This window comes from Schistocerca gregaria, chromosome 3 (genome assembly GCF_023897955.1).
Source record: "Schistocerca gregaria isolate iqSchGreg1 chromosome 3, iqSchGreg1.2, whole genome shotgun sequence".
Taxonomy (NCBI): domain Eukaryota; kingdom Metazoa; phylum Arthropoda; class Insecta; order Orthoptera; family Acrididae; genus Schistocerca; species Schistocerca gregaria.
Genome location: NC_064922.1, coordinates 240,865,867 through 240,873,528, shown reverse-complemented (window position 1 = coordinate 240,873,528; position 7,662 = coordinate 240,865,867). Strand labels below are relative to the sequence as shown.

The following is a 7,662-nucleotide window of genomic DNA, read 5'->3' as shown; positions in this document are numbered from 1 at the left end:
CATGATGCCGGGTGTTGGCCCTGTGTGCCTCGGTCGTATGCAGTCCTGATTGTGGCGCTCACCTGTACGGCGCCAAACACGCATACGACCATCATTGGCACCAAGGCAGAAGCGACTCTCATCGCTGAAGACGACACGTCTCCATTCGCCCCTCCATTCACGCCTGCCGCGACACCACTGGAGGCGGGCTGCACGATGTTGGGGCGTGAGCGGAAGACGGCCTAACGGTGTGCGGGACCGTAGCCCAGCTTCATGGAGACGGTTGCGAATGGTCCTCGCCGATACCCCAGGAACAACAGTGTCCCTAGTTTGCTGGGAAGTGGCGGTGCGGTCCCCTACGGCACTGCGTAGGATCCTACGGTCTTGGCGTGCATCCGTGCGTCGCTGCCGTCCGGTCCCAGGTCGACGGGCACGTGCACCTTCCGCCGACCACTGGCGACAACATCGATGTACTGTGGAGACCTCACGCCCCACGTATTGAGCAATTCGGCGGTACGTCCACCCGGCCTCCCGAATGCCCACTATACGCCCTCGCTCAAAGACCGTCAACTGCACATACGGTTCACGTCCACGCTGTCGCGGCATGCTACCAGTGTTAAAGACTGCGATGGAGCTCCGTATGCCACGGCAAACTGGCTGACAGTGACGGCGGGGGTGCACAAATGCTGCGCAGTTAGCGCCATTCGACGGCCAACACCGCGGTTCCTGGCGTGTCCGCTGTGCCGTGCGTGTGATCATTGCTTGTACAGCCCTCTCGCAGTGTCCGGAGCAAGTATGGTGGGTCTGACACACCGGTGTCAATGTGTTCTTTTTTCCATTTCCAGGAGTGTACATGTTAAAAGAAAAATGATCATACAGTGAAACTTGTAAAGGTGGTTCAGATAACCACGGCTGACTTGACCACTGGTCAACGGCCTTCCCGCAGGGGTAACACCGGTTCCCATCAGATCACCGAAGTTAAGCGCCGTCGGGCTTGGCTAGCATTTGGTTGGGTCACCGTCCGGGTCTGCCGAGTGCTGTTGACAAGAGGGGTGCTCTCAGCCTTTGTGAGGCCAATTGAATAGCTACTTGACTGAGAATCAGCACTGCTGGTCACGAAAACTAACCGCGGTCAGGAGGATATTGCGCTAACCACATGCTCCTCTGTATCCACATCCAGTGACCCCTAAGGGCTGAGAATGACACGGCGACCGGTCAGTACTGTTGGTCCTTCAAGTCCTGATCGGACGGTGTGAACCAACAACTTTGAGATAAATTAGAATATGTTGTCAGTCGGCCGCGGTGGTCTAGCGGTTCTAGGCGCTCAGTCCGCAACCGCGCGACTGCTACGGTCGCAGGTTCGAATCCTGCCTCGGGCATGGATGTGTGTGACGTCCTTAGGTTCGTTAGGTTTAAGTAGTTCTAAGTTCTAGAGGACTGATGACCACAGATGTTAAGTCCCATAGTGCTCAGAGCCACTTTTTTAGAATATGTTGTTGTTGTTGTGGTCTTCAGTCCTGAGACTGGTTTGGTGCAACTCTCCATCCTACTCTATTCTGTGCAAGCTGCTTCATCTCCCAGTACCTCCTGCAATCTACATCCTTCTCAATCTGCTTAGTGTATTCATCTCTTGGTCTCCCTCTACGATTTTTACCCTCTACGATTTTTACCCTCTACGCTGCCCTCCAATACTAAATTGGTGATCCCTCGATGCCTCAGAACATGTCCTACCAACCCATCCCTTCTTTTGGTCAAGTTGTGCCACAAACTTCTCTTCTCCCCAATCCTATTCAATACTTCCTCATTAGTTATGTGATCTACCCATCTAATCTTCAACATTCTTCTGTAGCACCACATTTCGAAAGCTTCTATTCTCTTCTTGTCTAAACTATTTATCGTCCATGTTTCACTTCCATACATGGCTACACTCCATACAAATTCTCTCAGAAAAGGCTTCCTGACACTTAAATCTATACTCGATGTTAACAAATTTCTCTTCTTCAGAAACGCTTTCCATGCCATTGCCAGTCTACATTTTATATCCTCTCTACTTCGACCATCATCAGTTATTTTGCTCCCCAAGTAACAAAACTCCTTTACTACTTTAAGTGTCTCATCTCCTAATCTAATTCCCTCAGCATCATCCGACTTAATTCGACTACATTCCATTATCCTCGTTTTGCTTTTGTTGATGTTCATCTTATATCCTCGTTTCAAGACACTGTCCATTCCATTCAACTGTTCTTCCAAGTCATTTGCTGTCTCTGACAGAATTACAATGTCATCGGCGAACCTCAAAGTTTTTATTTCTTCTCCATGGATTTTAATACCTACTCCGAATTTTTCTTTTGTTTCCTTTACTGCTTGCTCAACATACAGATTGAATAACAGCGGGGAGAGGCTACAACCCTGTCTTACTTCCTTCCCAACCACTGCTTCCCTTTCATGTCCCTCGACTCTTATAACTGCCATCTGGTTTCTGTACAAATTGTAAATAGCCTTTCGCTCCCTGTATTTTACCCCTGCCACCTTCAGATTTTGGAAGAGAGTATTCCAGTCAACATTGTCAAAAGCTTTCTCTAAGTCTACAAATGCTATAAACATAGGTTTGCCTTTCCTTATTCTTTTTTCTAAGGTAAGTCGTAAGGTCAGTATTGCCTCACGCGTTCCAGTATTTCTACGGAATCCAAACTGATCTTCCCAGAAGTCCAAGGCCCATGGTTCCTGGGGGAAAATTTGAATATCCTTACATTAAAATAACCTTCCCAGTAGTTTGAGCAGGAGTGCACACAACTTTCACAGTATTAGAACATTTACTATGATCGTGTCTTAGTTATTTGAAACAGTGGGTAAAAATCATTATCAAGGAAAATTGCTGCCCATTTGTCAAAACATAAAATAGAGAAAAGCAAGAGGACGATGTTCGAAATGTAAGGATCTGTAATTTGGGACTCAAAAATCACACAACTGAACCAATAATTCTGTGGAGCAAAATTAATGTCAAGCATTTGATGGGCACTTTGCAAACTTTCAGCATATCTAAGGAAATAATTACTCAAAACGAAACGTTTTTACCGAAAATAGCAAACGAAACTGATCTCAGCAATTCACCTGAAAATATTAGTCCCATAACAAATTTCAAAAATTCATCAAAATGCAGATTGTTCCGAAAACTTTCGGTTTACCTTTCAAAAATGTTCAATGTGCACTCCATCATAAACACGAAAAACATCCGGACGATGGTAAAAATCATTGATTCGATCTGATTCAGTCAGTTTATTGTGTGGTTTTGCTCCCTGCCATTCTAGTATATGCTGAAAGTATCCCTGAAGAGTAGGAGGAGACCTTTTACCAGGTATTTGTAGATATAATTTCTTCAGGAATTTATAACTCAAATATTCTTCGTCTTCGGACTGAAAGATTAAGTGCGGTGCAATTGCATCCCTAACGCCACGTAGAGGCTTCTTTCTCTATACCCAACATGTGCATGTTTCCGAAGAAGTTCACGGTTAGACATTAGGCCTGCCTGTTTAAGCCCAGGATTTGAGAACTTCTTTTAAAACATGGTATCTGCATCATTAGCTTTTTTGATCTTAAACCAGTATTGCTGCTCTTGATTCAGCTACGCAGTTTCGATTTTACCATCGCCTTAGTGACGTTATAAACAGGGTCCGGTAAAACAAATGGAATCGTCGTCCCTGCCCTGGCCGACCTATAAGCTTTTTTATTATCACCAGTGGCTGAAAAAAGATCTGCCCCTTACAACCCGGCCCCAACACCTTCATTTACTTTCGACTCTTCGGTAAACTACACTATGTCAGCTGAACGGTATCGTGGTTCATTCTTCCGCTGCTCCGCACTTCAAGTTGTTACATAGAAAGCTTTTGTATACTCAGATGGCATTTCCCCGACCATTTCTATATGGTATTCTGGATACACAGAACTTTTCCAGTTTTATACAGCTTTTAACTTGTAAGTTCCTGCCACTGCCACCGTTCTAATCCAAAGGTGTAATGGGGCTATGTCCATCATGGTCTAAAACCCAGCTGCTCAAAAATTCAAGTGGCTCCAAGCACTATGACACTTAACATCTGAGGTCATCAGTCCCCTAGAACTTAGAAGTACTTAAACGTAACTAACCTAAGGACATCACACACACCCATGCCCGAGGTAGGATTCGAACCTGCGACCGTAGCAACAGCGTGGTTCCGGACTGAAGCGCCTAGAACCGCTCGACCACAGCGGCCGGCTGGCGTGCTACTAACTCCGCCTGTTATAGATAGGGATGGCAATCTCTGCACCATCCCGAGTTCCTAAACAGCCACCTTCTGTTCTACTTTATTCCACCATATTGTAGCCCCTTAAAGTACTGTAGGGCTTATTACGGAGGTGTGAATCCAGTACATGCTTCTGTGATGTAGACCCCAGTTTTTACCTCTGGCCCTTTTAGTGAATATGAGAGCACCTTTTACCTTGGAAGGCAGTCATACTTTTGCTGGTATGCCGCAGTATCCTGAAAGTTGTTGGAATGAGAGAATTGTCGTCCAGACGAAAATCACAGCCACTATCGTAACTGAAAGTCATGTATATGAAGAACGAAAAACTTTTTTGCCGAGGTGCCTCTGTTTCGACTCGACGGTCATTAGGAAACGAGCGAGTGAACGAACGAGATTCCTGTATTAGGAAGCCAGTTGTAGGCTATGGGTAATAGAAACACCACTAGAGATCGGCTCTTCTTTTGCTGATAGCCAAGATCGCATACGAGGGAGTGTTGAAAAGTAATGCCTCCGAATTTTTATTCTGTTCTTGATATTGGTTGACCCAAATTTCAACCCTCTGCGGCTAGATGGGTACGGATTGTCGTGTGTAACACGGCGGTGTGTAACGTACCTATGTAGGTGCGTGAGAAACAGTGTAATATAACCGAGTTTCTAACCGCAGAAAGCGTGGCTCCAATTGAAATCCATAGACGAGTGAAAGCTATGTACGGAAGTGATTGTGTCGACATCATTAATGTGCGACGTTGGGTTGTTAATGCTCGTAATGAAGGAAACGGTGGCGCTGACCTCAATGTGTGTGACAGAGCTCGGAGTGGACGGCCTCGTACGGCAACCCTCGAGACTCTTCAGAATCGGGATGGTGAACTCATTAGAGAACACAGACACAGCGCTCAGGTAACCGTGGAATATCACGATAGCTTGTACAGGCCATCACTGCAGCACTGCGGAACAGAAAACTGTGTGCAAGGTGATTGACTTGAATGCTCATTCCTGATAATAAAACAGTGGAGACTGGGCATCTGCCAGCTTGTATTTTGAGCGTGAGGCTGATGGGTTCCTTAACAGCATTGTGAAAGGTGATGAAAGCTGCGTTTATCATTTTGACCTCGAAAACAAGACAGCATCAACGGATCACCTACACCAAAAACGTTCAAGACCATGTCATGGCTGGACGGTTTCCAGCCGAAATGTCGTGGCAAGAAGTCAGCAGCATCCGGTTGCAGTCACGAAACCTCATCGAACAAATATCAGGCTACATCCACATCTACATTCATACTCCGCAAGCCACCCAACGTTGTGTGGCGGAGGGCACTTTACGTGCCACTGTCATTACCTCCCTTTTCTGTTCCAGTCGCGTATGGTTCGCGGGAAGAACGACTGTCTGAAACCCTCCGTGCGCGCTCTAATCTCTCTAATTTTACATTCGTGATCTCCACGGGAGGTATAAGTAGGGGGAAGCAGTATATTCGATACCTCATCCAGAAACGCACCCTCTCGAAACCTGGCGAGCAAGCTACACCGCTATGCACAGCGCCTCTCTTGCAGTCTGCCACTTGAGTTTGCTAAACATCTCCGTAACGCTATCGCGGTTACCAAATAACCCTGTGACGAAACGCGCCGCTCTTCTTTGGATCTTCTCTATCTCCTCCGTCAACCCAATCTGGTACGGATTCCACACTGATGAGCAATATTCAAGTATAGGTCGAACGACTGTTTTGTAAGCCACCTCCTTTGTTGATGGACTACATTTTCTAAGGGCTCTCCCAATGAATCTCATCCTGGTACCAACAATTAATTTTATATGATCATTCCATTCCAAATCGTTCCGCACGCATACTCCCAGATATTTTACAGAAGTAACTGCTACCAGTGTTTGTTCCGCTATCATATAATCATACAATAAAGGATCCTTCTTTCTATGTATTCGCAATACATTACATTTGTCTATGTTAAGGGTCAGTTGCCACTCCCTACACCAAGAGCCTATCCGCTGCTGATCGTCCTGCATTTCGCTACAATTTTCTAATGCTGCAACTTCTCTATATACTACAGCATCATCCGCATGGAACTTACGACACTATCTACTAGGTCATTTGTATTGAAACGTCCCCTTAGAACAATTGTACAAGGCTGTGCTTAAACTGACACACAATAGTTTTTTAGCGCAACGCAATCTGACTTCCAAAAATCCCTACGACAGAATGGCCCTGACTAACATTAACCTATACGTTTCACAAATCACTTACCTCACAAAAATCTTTGTTACTCAAGCTACTGCAATACAGCGAGCGCCACTACTGCCAGCTAAATAAAAGATTCAAACTACTGAAGACACTAACTACTGATAGGCATAGTTAGCAAATGAAAGATTTTAATAGAGAACAAACAATGTATTTACCTCACTAGTCATAATATATATAGCAGTTCATGACACCAATTCTTACAAATTTCAAAACTCCGCCATCTCTCTCCCCACGTCCACCACTGCTGGCGGCTCACCTCCAACTGCGCAACGCTACGCGCTGTTAGCATCCAGCTGCCGCTGCCCGACACTACAATGGCAGACAACAATGCAAACTAAACACAGACTGCGCACAGCACAGCCAGTGATTTTTCATACCGAGGGCTAAGCGGCGTTACCAATAAGAAAACCTAAACAGCTCACTTACAGTATATACTATGAAAAGCAATGGTCCCATAACACTCCCCTGTGGCACGCCAGAGGTTAAATTAACGTCTGTAGAGGTCTCTCCATTGATAACAACAGGCTGTGTTCTGTTTGCTAAAAACTCTTCAATCCAGCCACAGGCTGTTTGTGGAACAACTGCAAGAACTTTGCGAAGAAAAATAAGGAAAGAAATTATATAAAATAATGGTTCTGTTTCCTCTTGTATATGATTCCAAATCACGAACAGTAACAAAAGAAGGACAATCATGTAGATCAATACTGGCAGGAGATATAAAGTTCATGAGATATGTAACAGGCTGCAACAGAATGGGTAAAATAAGGAATGAAACAGTAAGATTATATTTAAAAATCTTTTCAGTTAATGGCAAGACAGAAGAGAACACAATGAAATGGAACTAACGTTTTCATAGAATCACAGAAAGCAGATTGCCAAAAAAATAATGAATTATCGGCCGACTGGAGAGAGAGAGAAAATTTGGTAGACGTCGTAAGAGATGGGTGAATGAATGATGGGACCGGAACAGGAAACTACAACGCCTTATCCTTGGAAGGAGATGATGGCTCTGAGCACTATGGGACTTAACTTCTCAGGTCATAAGTCCCCTAGAACATAGAACTATTTAAACCTAACGAACCTAAGGACATCACATACATCCATGCGCGATTCAGGATTCGAACCTGCGACCGTAGTGGTCGCGCGGTTCCAGACTGTAG

At 45.2% G+C, this 7,662-nt stretch overlaps 1 pseudogene; it reads left to right on the top strand.

The window, feature by feature from the left end:
- The first annotated feature begins 906 nt into the window (after window positions 1-906).
- Window positions 907-1,025, top strand: LOC126356570 (5S ribosomal RNA; annotated as a pseudogene).
- The last annotated feature ends 6,637 nt before the right edge of the window (window positions 1,026-7,662 follow it).